Source organism: Atta cephalotes (assembly GCF_000143395.1).
Source record: "Atta cephalotes unplaced genomic scaffold scaffold00012, whole genome shotgun sequence".
Classification (NCBI taxonomy): domain Eukaryota; kingdom Metazoa; phylum Arthropoda; class Insecta; order Hymenoptera; family Formicidae; genus Atta; species Atta cephalotes.
This window is the reverse complement of record NW_012130076.1, coordinates 643,356-658,550: the sequence shown is the minus strand read 5'-3', so window position 1 is coordinate 658,550 and position 15,195 is coordinate 643,356. Positions and strand designations below refer to the sequence as shown.

The window sequence follows — 15,195 nt, the reverse complement described above, 5'->3', positions numbered from 1 at the left end:
TAAATGAATCGAATGAAAATCTTCCTCTTCTTTTCCCGAATTATATACTGCAGAAGAATCATCTTTAAATATTCGATTCTTGCGACTCATACATAAAAAAATATATAAATTTTTCTATTCTGCAACTTGCAAAACATATCTTTCTGTTTTTTGGTTTGTTTTACAGCATTCTCGACTCACCTTCCATTTGTTGTGTTCTCGAAATTTATTACGTTTAGCGTTCGCAAAACATCATTTATGATGTTTATTTATATATGATATTTGTTTTGCAAATGTTCAGTACGTGGCTTTTTCATAAATAAAACGCGTATTTCTTTTGCTTACTTTAAAAGCATTATTCTTTTTTAAAAGTAATAATTACAAGAACTTCTGTTAGTATATTAGTAACACGAAACCGTGCGCTATAAGAGAAAGAAAGGAAAGAGAAAAGGGAAAAAAAGAGAAGAGAAGAGAGGGTGGATCTAAATGAGCTTTTTAACTCTTTGTTAAACATACGAAAGGAAGTGCTTTTTTTCGTGGTTACTTTATAACAACATCGCCAACGATGATTTTTAATTTCTAGTCTGCAAGCCCATAATATTCAATGGATAATTCAATTCTATGACCTGGATTCTCATTCGCAATCAACCTTGCGCCACTCGTTACTCGATAATTCACGTGATCAGTGACAATTGGAATCTCCTCGCATTTAAGAACGTTAAATCACCCGTATTCCTCTGTTACGAGCAGTTTATTTTCATTAATGCTCAATACTCCACTCGTTACATGTATTGCTCGCAGATCTTCTGCCACACAGTTTCCTGATATTAATGATCGATAGTCGCATAATAAGATGTTCTATCTCACAACAATGCGACCTCCATGTTATTACAATATATACACATTATGTCGCTTCCCACTCAAATGCGACAGATAATTTACAGCATAACTTTAAGCGATGCACCACGCGTGTATCATCACTGTCACTTTATCTTTCTGAGCTGCTATGTAACATGTTGAGATATAGTTCTCGTATACCTTTTATAATCAGATCAGCTGTGTATCAGTTAATAAGCTTAGATACACGTCACTTTGTTTTTACTATAAAGTACTATATAATTCGAAATAATAAAATATACCTTTCAATATCTGTCAAATTCATAAACACATGCAAAATTTATGTAAATGTTATAAACAATAGTAATGTTAATATCCTTTCGAAAATAAATTCGATAATAAATATTGTAATTGGGACTACAAAATGATCAATTTATTGTATTTTTAAAAATGTTTTATATTTTTCAAATATTTTATATTGTTTTTTTTAACGAATCCGGTCAGAATTCGGGCCATTGAGTAATTTTAGTAAAGCGCAGAAATTCTCGCAAATTGAGTAATTATAACTTGCGGGTGGCTTATATTGTATATTTAACTTTTCACTCATTTCAACGAGAGTTTTCAAATAAACTCGAGCGCTCGATTAAAATGTTAATCAATTAAAAGGTTTTCGATAAATATAAAAAGAGTTTTATGCATAAAAGAATAGGAATACTAAAAAATATTTTTGGTCACGTTATTTCAATTAAGTGAAACGTTAATTATTCATCGGAAACCTTTATTAATCTTGTAAATTTTTATTCATATAGTTTATTCATATAGTTTTTATGTGTCTATCATTTTTTGTCAATAATTTTCTATACTGGAAAAGCAGGGCATACTGCTGCTTATATAACACAAAAAGAATAAACATGTATTCTTCCATCATGTTTATGTCGTTTATCGTGTATAAGAAGGATAAACTATATATTTACAAATATACGATACATTATCCTTGCGTGTAATGTCGGACGGACAGCACCGTTGTTACCTTTGGTATACAAAACGGAAACATCAACGTTGACGATTCAGGAAAGGAAAAGTCTAATCGTGCCAGGTACATACAAAAACGATCAGTCACCAGTTGTCATGGTAGTCGCTATAGTTTTCTTTCAGAACGCTGCAGCGTGCGCGGATAACGCGGCGTATTCATGTAGGTGATCTTGGGTCTCATGTCCTTGACCACCATAGACTCCGCCTGAATGATCATTCTTCCCGGTAGTGTGTACTACTGCGTGAAATCCCTCCTTGTCCGCGTGATAGGAAACGACCCGGAGGCTGCCACCCGGATCCTTTACGGTATACTCCCCGGTCACGCCGTGTCCTGCGTAAAAGAAATAGTCTTCAAGAGGTAGAAAGGAGTTTCTTGATGCAGTTCGAGATTGTGGATAACCGTAACTGGAGATAGAAAAATGGTTAAATCTTCTCCGTCTGATGTTATTATATTTTTACTTTCTCTGCTCGAAATCTGATTCTTTTTTGTCCACAACCCAAGTTTTTTACTATTCAAGCTTTTAAAAAATATGGAAAAATTCAGGGTAATTTTTTAACTTCTCTATTTCATTACCAAATAGTTTTTTAACACAAATATTAAAACCTGTATTTAATAAAAGTTGAAATTTTAGCAAAAATGAGGTAAAAGTAGAAATTTGTTAAAAAATGTATAACGTAGCAATAAGGGAACCGGATTCCACTCTCTTTTCGAAGTTTGGGAGTAAAATTTCGCTCGTGGCAAAAAAAAATTCAAATTGCAAACTGGAGATTAATAATAACTTTTTATGTTATCAATAATTATTTTATAGAAAAATTCTGTTTAACGAAACAAATTTTTCTGATGTAAAATAATTCTAAAATAGAATTAGAGCAATCTATATAAAATATTGTCTATTAATTTCTAGTATTTCTTTACTTTTTCAATTGTTATGCATGACAATAAAAATTTAAATTTATTTTAGAAACTATTTCATTAGAATCGCGTACAATATTTAATTATCTCAATATTATGTATATAATTTTAAATAATTCCACTTTTACGTAGTTATGCAAAATGTTAAATGAAATGTTTAATGAAATGTTTGAATCTTTGCATACGTATCTTTTAATTAATTCAAAACTAATTTTTTTAAATGAAGGTTTAATAAGGAATGCTCTTTTATTATAATTTTATTTTATATTTACATTACATACGTGACATTAATTAAAACTCAAAAAATTCTCTTCAAACAAAATTTGCTTAAAGTGCAGACGTTTTTATTTATTTGAATTTTTGAAGCGTAATTCCCGAAATGTTTTTCAATCGCTTGTAGTTAAAAAATTGAATACTTTCTTTCATTAAAGAAGAATTGATTCCAACTTGATTAAAAAATGTATTTGTAAAGTTTGGTCTATTTTGAGTTTGAGTTTATACTTCGACACAGCACGCTTGTACGATATCGTACCGATGTGCCGTTGAAGCCAGTTTACAATTCGAGTCAACTTCACAACTCAAGTAAGAAAACGTAGTTCCAACTGAAGAGTTGTACAATGTACATACACTCACATCCATACACGTACGCATAAGCATTCGCGCATACTGGCTCGCGTATTCTTGATGTGTCGGAGGGTGCACTCGCGGACAGTCTTCGCAGAAATGCAATTTTCTTTTCACTCATGGCAATTTTTGCCGACGTCAGCGAAACGTCGTGCTGGCGCCGGTGGAAATCGGATAAACGACGTAGCCACAGGTAGTCGGCCATTCAAAGACTCGGCTCGTCACATTGTCGTCCCGCGAAAGTCACGGAAGCATAAAAGTGACTCGTCCTTTTTCACTTACCATCACTGGACTCCTTCTGGCCGTGAAAGTCGCCGGTATGATGATCCTCGACGCCGTATGAGAATTCGTATTTTGGCTTCGCCACATAGTCGACCGTGTAACCGTCGTGATGGCGATGCTCGTGGTGGCCCAAAAAGTTGTGCTCACTAAGATGGTCCACAGGTACGTGTGGCACTTTCACCTCGTATTCAGGTCCCTGTACTGGCCCTTGAAAATGCATGTACGAGCTAGCCAGCGAGACATGATCATGGTCCAGCGGTATCACGCCGGCAATTGATCGATCGACCAGGGCGAGGCCAATGGTTAGTGCGATGGTGACCTGCGACACAAGAAGTTCATGTCGATGGTGTCATGTTGTCCGGAGACTCACCTCTCGACACGGCGGAAGGGGCTTTCGATGCTCTGGTAGTTATCGATCATGATTGTAAATAGCGCGCGTTATGAACCGAAGAGTTCATTTACATGAGCGCTGGATATATTTACCCGTCTTCATAATTTTCCTGGCCCATTGCGATTTTTTTTATTTATGGGGAAAAAGCTTCTTTTAGAAAAAATTTTATTGCAGAATAAAATCGATTGACGGGAAGGAATTGCCAAGCGAAGAAAGATATGATTTAAACATTTTTATGTGTTCCAGTGTCAGATACTTTTTTCGTGTACCTGTATAAACAGTCAAACAAAGTGGAATATTTCAAGTTGATAAAATATGTTGGATGAGTCAAAATTGCACGGAAAATTGTAACCGTAATCTATACGATCGATGTCGCTTGTGTATACAAAACTCACTCGATCCCATGATGAAACTCTAGACATTTACAATATACATCGACATCGAGTAGCGATGGCCAGGTCATCGACCTCTCGTTTTTAATTACGGGGATCCTGACAGCTCGGTCGTCAATGTTCAAACCAACGTAAACCAATACGATGGAAGTGACTCGATTGAAAGAGCGAAATGGACGTACAATTCATCGGAGAAAGTTTCTTCGTCTTTGCTCGTACATGAAAAGAATGAGTTTGCTGAAATATCTAAAAATTTAGCTGTATAAATTTACATAATTATAAAAAGACGTTCAAGCTGATTATCAGAATATCAAAACTTTTGGCAGCATTGCTCATTATGTTTGAATTCCGTACATAATTATTTTGATGGTCCAGCAAAATTACTTTTAAATCTGTATCTAGTTTTTAGATACTTCAAAATTCATCAATCATTCTTTCAGAATAAACGGCGAAATACATTTTATATAATTAATTAAAAATTAATAGGTTAATTAAATTAATTCTAATTAACATTATTACATGAAAAGGACGATTTTATGTTAAAAGACTTGACATTGTGCTGGATACAGATCTGAAAATAATTTTGTTGGACCATCATAATAATTTTTTTAGAGAACCTGAGCGTGATGACAATGCTGCAATAAGTTTTAAAGTTCCAGCAACTAGCTTGAGGCACTTGAGTGTCCTGCATAATTACAATATTTTGGTAGTCCAAACAGAATTATTTTCAGATTTATATCTAGCTGAACTTTTAGATATTTCAGTAAAACTGTTTTCCGCTTCATCAGCCTCAGCAACTAAAAATTAAAGTATTTCACTTGATATTAAAATCTTTTAACTTGTAATTATAAATTGATATAATCAGCAGATTATTATATTATCTTCGAGCAAAATTGAACACGCAGCGTAAAACGATAAACATAATATATCGTAAATTATTCAAAATTGGTACTTGATTGAAAATATTGTTATGTTACTAGCGATAAGATATAAGCATGAATTATCATTTTATTTTATGTAAATTTTGTCAAAACTAACTAATGCAACATGCAGACACTGTTTTACCGTAATAATTATATATGTAAAATGCATGTGGAGAAGTACAGTTTGCATTATTGCATACATAAGTATACGCTCAAGTTAGGAATATAGTAGAATATATGCGAAAAGAGATAGAATATGTGCATGTTAAAATGTACTATGTAAGATTTTACATGCACTCGTCGAGTTACGAGAAACTTCACAATATCATGTATACTTAATGTAATATTATCAAAAAGTCATATATAAATATTATATTATAATTTGCGAAAAATTTGAAGCATATATAATAAACAAGTTTAATATAATAAACAATTTTACACAATTATCATCAGAATAATAACTTAAAAGCTTTTGTGGCTCTTAATATCAGTTTTTCTCACAATAGAAGTAAAATGCGAGTTCGTTAAAATATATAAGGAGAAAGTGTATTCACTCGTATACACACACATGTACGTAAGAAAATAATAGAAGCTCTTAGCTATAATAAAACAACTAACATAAGACCTCTGAGGTTGAGAAGACTTCAAGATTAGCTGAGCACAAAAGAACGAGCGCTTAATACAATTAAAGAGAAACGTTTGTTAGAAGTCAGCGTGCACTTTTTAATTTTCATGAAGTTCAACTCCAGAATCCTTACCATCTCTTGAGTACGCCCTGTTCTGCTGTGAAACGTATACTATATCTTTTGCAAAAACTTACGCTCGTGGCAATCCAGCTGAACGAACTAATTACATCGAGTAGACTTAATATCAAGGAACACTTTAATCTCATTTTACATTCACGACATTGCTTAGCTCTCCGAGAAAACCGCGTTGAGCTACCTTCCCGGTCGAATTATTTACTTCCTTCTAAGCATATTACCGGGTCAATTATATATGTACGTAATTAATGGCAATTTAGAATTCATCGCCCTTCACCTTTATTTCTTTTTTAACCCTTTATATTTCACTCTCTCTTTCTGCTTTCTTTTTTCTTTCCCTCTCCTTCTATCTCTTTCTTTATCTGTTTCTATCGTTTCGTCTCTGTGTCGCGGAGCTGTTTTTTAACGAGCACTTTCTCTGATCCGCGTCACGTTTCCTTCCTTCGCGACGAGTTTCGACACTCTACCTTGAAAGTCATCTTCACCATTACGATATTTGAGGCGGCCAGGTGAGAACTGCAACTTACCAGCGTATTTTCTAAGCTTTTATACCGGCACGTTCTGCATACACATCGCTGCGCATACACGCGTGTGCACATCCGCGCCCGGTTCCGGTTCCGATTGCTTATGCAGATGTCCATGTATGTGAAGATGTACTTCCGAGACAGTCAGATAAATATGGTACGAAGAGAACATGTTATTATTAATAAACGAGGAAGTAACTAACAAACTGTGGTAATAAGATTAAGCGCACTAGTGAGCTTCACTTACATTTTAATCTGTAATGGACGGTACTAAAATAAATAGAAAACGGTACTAAAAAAAAAATAAAATATCTCATTAATTTGAATACTATAACAGTATCTACAAATTAATATATAGAAGCAAAATAAAAATAACCAGGTACTTACTAAAGAGGATACTTATTAAAGATAGATTTTTGACTATAAAAACTTAAAATTATATTTACTAAAAATCTGATTTAAAAAACATATTTTTAATGCATATAAAAAATTCAAATCCAATTATAAATAACTTACATGTATATAATTGAATTTTAAAAGAATAACATTTCAATATTTAAGAATTCTGAAATATATAAGGATAATTATTTATAATTATTTATTTGTATTTTTAATGTTTATTATTTTACATATTAAAGATATAAACAATATTAAGAATTTTTATTTTAGATCGCGTAGTGAGAAACATCACAATCAATATTAGAAAAATGCCTATTACGGACGAAGCGGGATCTTCATTGCTTTAAATAATCCAATCTTGAATTATTAATATACACTATATATGTACTTGCATATACCATATTGAAGTCTTTTTAGAATTGCGCGCCGAACTTTAGTAACCGCGAATTAAATTGACAACAAATTTAATAATTTGATGCTATTTGATCATATTATAAAGATGTTCATATGTTGAAATTGTTAATAAATTTATTATATAACATATTTACATTTTTATAATATGCTTGATGATAGCATTAAATTATTAAATTGGTTGTCAATTTAATTCGCTACTAAAGTTACTAAAGTAGTTTTAATTGCGTTTATAGTCTGGAAAAACAATTCGGCGCGCAGTTCTAAAAAGATTTCAATATGGTATATATGCAAGTACATATATAGTGAATATTAATAATTCAAAATTGAATTATTTAAAGCAATGAAGATCCAGCTTCGACCGTAATAGGTATTTTTCTAGTAAAGATAGATATTTATTTTTTTAAGTAAGATTATTTGTAAACATAATTTTTAATTTTTATTTGATAAAGATTTCTCTTTAATATAAATATATTTATATTTTGTATATTTTACTATATATTTTTACATTATAATATTAATTTTTTACACTATAAAGATACTATGGCAAAATAATTATAAAATGAAAATTAAAATATTACAATTTTTTTAAATATGAACAAATTATTTGAATAAAATTTTTTTAGGAATTTTATTTTAATTTCTTGCGTATATGTGTTGTTTACAGTATGTAAAATTGTACTGACAGTCCTACACGAGCATTCCACTTTGTAAGAGTCGACGCGAGTTCCAAATGGCGTTTCACGATGACTCGCGATGTCATAAAACCGATTACGTATTAATAGACAGCACATCTTCGCGTAGCGTGCATTGAAAAATGATCCAAGAGATCGCATTAAATCGCTTCCTTCCTCTCAGCTGGCGAATGACTTCCTTCTTCCTGTGAAATACGTACTACAATCATGAGCTTTCCTCAACATCGATACCTAATGTGTTGAGAGGATCTATTTTTATTTATGAATATTTGAACTTTTATTAATAAATCATGTAAACCTGTTCTCAAAGTATGCCAATAATTATTTAGAAGACACAAAGTGCGTTAATAATATTCATATTTACGAAGAATCCATATTTGCACATGATGCGATATAATTAAATTGAATTACGTAATGTACGCCTACCTGCAAATGATCATCAATACTGTAATTATATACTGTTACTATATACTGTTTGTATAAAGTTATTATTACGCATTTTAATTACATTCTTATCAATTTTTGAAGTTTGTTATCTACATATAAAATGAATTATATAAATATTATATCCAATACCATTAATAATTTGCGAAAAAGTTGCACGTTACTAAAAGTTATACTAATATTATTAAATTTATTTTGTTAACTAAATATAACAACGGCGTGTATTGTATTTGCCTGCTTTTGTGCTGCAATATTTTTTGAAAGAGTAAATATTGATTGAGCATAAGAGTATTACGTTAGTTTTCTGCTTCGAATATTCAAAAGATTTATTGGGGTTGTATTGCCATATTTTTTTGTGCAATATTTTTCTTATATAAGTCAACTTATTAATTAATTATTTATAAACGAGAATCATTTTTTATTTCTTTCTGAATTATCTTATCATTCTGAAATCAATATTGGCGATGCGCTTCTTTTCGAGATTATCCGGCTCAATCAAAAAACAAGAGTTCCATAAAAGACGCGGCTACTCGAATAAAAAGCAATTCTTAAGCGCAATTCTCCATTCACATAAGATTTTATTGCTGCGTTTATCTGTTGCGTCTGAAATATAATAGCGACAAAATGAATAGTGAATGAAATAAGATGCACAATGGCGATTTGTCGAAAAGTTAAATTTTTTTTATTATAATGTAATAATTTTCGATGATTAGTCTTCTAGTTAATTTATCTGTCTAGTTTATGAATTATCAAGAAAAGAGTTAAGAGACAAAGCTTGCGTGCTTTGTAACAATTCGCATTTTATATTTAAAAAGCGACACTGACGTTAAGCTCAAACAGCTGACACAGAATTTTTTTCTTTACTGCAGTTTAAAACGCGAGATACACGGCTTTCACGAAAGAGAGCCAACCGGAAGTTAGCTGGCGCTCGATGGAAATGTCTCTCCGCCTTCTTTATCGTGACGTAAGAAATGTCGGGTTGATATATCCGTGAAAAATTCTCTTTACCTTCTCTCATCGTTGCGCACGATACACGAAATGCGATATTCATATTAAGTTCATGCATAACTGGTTTTTGCTTTAATTCTGCGGCAGGCCGCCCGATTAGCGCTGATGATTAGCATATTCGCTAAAGTGTAGTGGATCATACGGTATCACGTATACATGCGAAAATATCCATGCGATTCGTCTATTTGGAATAACAAGCGGCGCTATGTAACTATAATATGATAAATCTGGTGCAACAACTGAACGTAAATGCGACCATGCGATTAACAAGCTACCGTTTATACAATATAACGCACGGATTAATAATATAAGTATTACTATAATATATTATTATCGTAAATGCTCATTACCCGCGACATATAATTTGATCGGTGGGATTTATGGCGGCGTCCAATAAGGTAGGATAGACATTAACGATCGACCTCGCCACATTTGATAACCCGATTAATGGACTACGGCTATGATAATGAACGTGAAGGGAAATACAGCCGCCAGTGCTCGCCATACGCACCGCTAATTGGATTTTCTTTGTGAAGAAATTCTGCGGATGTACGTACTAAAGAGCTCCACTATTAGCCCGGTTCAATATCCCTTTGAAATGACACAAACGGCTGTTTCGATGATGAGAACGACGACGAGTGTGCGATCGCGATTCCGCTATTCTTTAGCGAATATAAATTTGTTCAATTATGAACGCGCATACATAGGCATGGTCTCGTATCTCTCCACATCAAACGATTAAATATATCGTTATCGCATCGTGCTAGCTCTCTGCATATTTCTCCATACTATTGTTGCTGTCTGAAGTAGAAACACTTCAAAGCATAGCAAGTCGAATGAGATGTTATGTATGCATATAACAATAATCAACTAAACCAGAACCGTGAAACAATGACATGATATCGTCATGGAGAACGTCCCGCTGCTGTGCATCTTAACCAGAAAGCATTAAATTGTTTTTTATCTCCATCTTGAAAATTGAAGAAGATTACATCGCAAGTACATTAGATGTCATTCCCAAGTAATTTATTACCTACGAATAATAAATTGAACATGCCACTCGTTATATCTTCGTGCAATCAAGTTTTCAATTACGAAAATAATATGACAGAAGTAATAAATAAATTGAAGTTCAAACTCATTAACGTGAGAATTGAGCAATTGATGGTGTGCGAGCATTGTAGCTAGCCGACATGTCAGCATAAATAATTTAGCACATACTACAATTTGCGATTTCAGGTATAACCAGTATAACATTTGTAAACGTCGCGTCGCCAGTTGTATTATGCTTTCGTTCCGCACGTGATATGCGTCAGAAGGTGAATGAGACTCGATTAAACTAATTGGCGTTTCCATCGCGCATATTGAGAGATGTACTTTGCCATTTATGAGCAATCAATTTAATGGGATATCTAATTATTGTAATGCAACCCTTAACTGTACTGGGATATTTATGATAATTACATTCATCAAATAGACACTTCTCTGCAATATCTCTAACACTTCAAATTAATCAGGGAATCTGTGAAAAGTATAATAAATGATATCCGATGCTTAAGACGTTTTTAGCGTTTTTTTTTTATTTTATTCGAGCGCTTATATATGTCCAACTTTTGATATGGTCTTATTGTTAACCTTTGTGATTTTTACAAGAACCTAATTACTTTAACGTTTTGGTATAAATTTGAATTTTATTGGGTTAACATTTATCGATTATATAATTATATGTTATTAAATTATTTTTTTATATTATTTTTTTATAATTGAAAAGACTTAATAAGTATATGAAAAGAACGGTTTGGTTAAACTATCTAAAAATTTAGTTTGATACAGATTTGAAATAATTTTGTTGCATCATCAAAAATAATTATGTGGAATGATAAACGTTGATAACAACATGTAGAATAATAACGTTGCTGCAAAAACTTTAACATTCTAGCAACCAGTTTGAATGTCCTACATAATTATTTTGAAGCTTCGAACAAAATTATTTTCAAATCTGTGTGCATCTAGTTAAATGTTTAGATCTAGTTAAATTTTGCTTCAGCAAAACTATTCTTCTTGTCTATGAAACATTTTTATTCTTAAAATATTCAATGCATATATTGTATGAATAAACTATTAATTTATTTTTTAATATCTATAACACTGTGCTCGTTTCTTAACTTGCAAGATATATTTTATTAATGCTACATTCTCACTTTAAAATTTAGAAATGTCATTGATCTTGTTCTTGTAGCACGTGCGTGACTCTTTTTCTCCTTTTCACCGTATCAGTTAAAGATTAATTATAATTCTAATTGCCGTACGATTTGTCCGTGATAACTTTCTTTGAATTTCGCGTGTTGTTTCAACCCATTCATTAAATCGTGTATCGCACGAAATCCCCTCGTCAAAATTCTGCGAATCGAAACAGTTTGGCGAGCAAAGTATCGCGCGCTATATGAAAAGATCAATCGTATATATAGTCCGAGTTGTAAAAGCTGCGATGTGTGAAGTTTCGTATCCCCAGATCGTAAATCAAGAAGCTCGATCCCGACGCAGGTATGATTTCAGGAAGTGATAAGGGGCTTCCGGAGCTGAGAGAAAGAAGACCTTCCTTACAGAGGGAAACCTGTTCAGAAGGAAACCTGAGTCTCCCACATTCGCGGATTCGTTTAATCGCGAAGCGCTCGGTTGCAGTTCCGACAACCCATGCACGAAGGATCTGACCTAGATCGGCTGAATCTACTGCAATTTACACTTGACGCGTTTGCCGACAGGAAAGGTGGTCAGTAGACGACTCTTTTATCGGTAGGCTATATCGCGCTGTCGGTTCTTGAGGATTCATTCCTCAAACATGAGCGACGTTTCCGTTATACACATTGCAAATGCTCTGAGACAAATAAATTAGAGATTTATATTGTTGTACAAAAAAGAAATAATAAGTTAATGAACTAATAAATAAATACAAATGATATATCATATTATAATGAGACACCATTATCAAAGTTAATAAATTACAATGTTAAATGGAAAAAACGATTTTGCTGAAGTGTCTAAAAATTTAACTAGATAAAACTCAGATCTGAAAATAATTTTGTTGGGCTATCAAAATAATTATATAGGACGCTGAAACTGATTGTTAGAATGTCAAAACTTTTTACAGTATCATTCATCAAGCTTAAGTATCCTACATATTTATTTGGTGTCTAATAAAATTATTTTCAGACTACATCTATTTAAACTTTTAGATAATTTAACAAAAATTTATTTTTTATAGTTCTAAATAGATTGAGACAATCTTAATTATTAGTTAACCAAAAAATATAAAACTTTAATTTTAATATAATTTAAATTTAAAGTTCTATTTATTTTAACAAATTTATTTATTTATTTATCGAGGAAAGAGAAAGAGAAAAATTATTAATAAAGATAATTGAAGGGTACATATTCAATTATTTTAAATATTCAATAATTTTAATACGGTTCCACGGTAATAATAACGACTAATGGAAAATATAAAAAATTAAAATATTCTTTAAGTTCACCGAAATCAAACAAAAGACGAGATGAGTAAAAATTCTTGAATAAAAAACAATAAGTAAACGTGATGAGTTCGTAAAAATGTATTTACGTGGATTACGTGAATTCCAACAAGAAGCGAAGTTTTTACTCTCGGGTGCAAACGGCGAGGTCGCGCGAGGACGAGATCACGAGTCGGAAGCAGCTCGCTTTCCAGCGCTTATTGCGCCCCAGTCGTCAGAAGCTCAATTAAAATTCCCACGGAAATTTCTCATTCGCTCGGGATACTTATCCCGACGGGCGACCGTAGCCCGACGTTGTACGACATGCTAACGTCGCGGAATTTCCCCGGGCTATTTTTCTCCCAGTGCAATTTCAACGGCGTATTGTACGTATCACTCGGAAACGGGCACGTGGGTTAACGGCTAACGATAAGGCTAACGTAATTCTGTCCGCCCTTTGCGCGAGATATCGCGGTCGCAGTCGGGGTGGTTTAGAGCTCTGCTTCGTCTAGAAGCACCGTGCCGAGTGTTCGGCGATTAATCTCGGGTACAGAATGCCCAGCGACTATGAAGCTTTTAATTTTTACGTTTTGTCACGTACCGCCCGTTGAGAGCGTGCCCGAATTAATTTCCCGACCGCGAGTACTGCTTTACAAATTACTAAGATGTACACAATCACTGAATAATTCTTCTCTTATCTTATTTCTGCGGAGATGAAACTATATACGCAACACTTATTGATACTGCTATTTTCTTTTGCTATCTTCTGTATTGAATGTTACAAATTCATCAAATTTATATTTATTTGAATAAATAACTGACAATGGTTAATAAAAATACGTAATTAAAACATTACATAAAGAAACGTTAAGTTTTTTATAAAACAATAAAGATTTTATTTTAGTAACACTTAAAGAAAGCTTTGGATTGGTAATTGAGTGTGGAATCGTTAGATATACTTATCGTTAATGATAATTTTTTTAGGTATCATTTTTACGCTCGATCAAATGTTAATAGCCCTAAACAGTAACAAAAACACGGACAGAGAGGAGAATTTTCGACAAGTTCGCGATACAAAAGCGATGAGATCTTAACGAGCATCCCCGCGTAGTTAATCAATCTTCATTCCGGTACTTAATTACTCACAAACTTCCTCACATGGCGCGCGAAAAGGCGTATCGTATTGTTTCTATTACGGTAACAAAGCTCTTAAATAATTGACAATTAAGATAACACTCGTATCGGCATAGATGATCTCGCTGAAATGTTATTAAATGCGCAAAACGTATCAAACGTATTAAACGGATCAAAACATTGATCATCTCTCTGATTTATGGCTTTTTTATTGCACGTTTATAAAAACCAGCAAATGATATAAATCTCAGGTAAAAGAATTTTATTCTTAACAATTTATCTTTTATTTATTATCGTATTCAAATTATCTTATTCAAATATTGATATATTAATCAATATTGACTTATGTAAATCTTTAATACAATCTGCCCTCTATTTGTCTCATTTTTTAATCTCATTTATGAATTTTCTCATCAATTTGAAACTAATATTTTTCTTAATTAAAACACGAATTGATGAGAAAGATTTCCTTTATTGGGGATATTAGATAGTATAATTTCCTTTCCATATATATTCCAATGCAATATATATTCCAAACACTTTTTTTTATTAAACGATACAAATATTCAAATAAAACAAATTCTCTTTATATATATAGGGTATTAAAAAACCATTCAGCACTATCTGTTTGGGAGAATTACAGATCCAATAAAGTGATCTCCCTAATAATAATGCTCATTCAATCTTAATCAACTGATTGATGCCAACTCTAATTCCCGATAAAATTTTTCATTATGGAACGTGCAATGTATAGAAATTAAATCAGAATATTCGGAATGTGATTTGTAAACACTGAGATGAATCTTCACGTCGCATTCGACATGTAGAAGCGAATAAGTCAGTTATGATATTAACATACAAAATTGTTTATATCTTAAAATCAACTTAAAATGAATTTTTGACCTATATTCACTAAGGCTTTTTTACCCAATATGATGTG

General features: G+C 32.5%; 1 pseudogene; it reads right to left on the bottom strand.

The window, feature by feature from the left end:
• Positions 1-1,967: 1,967 nt before the first annotated feature.
• Positions 1,968-8,231, bottom strand: LOC105617175 (annotated as a pseudogene).
• Between the last annotated feature and the right edge of the window lie 6,964 nt (positions 8,232-15,195).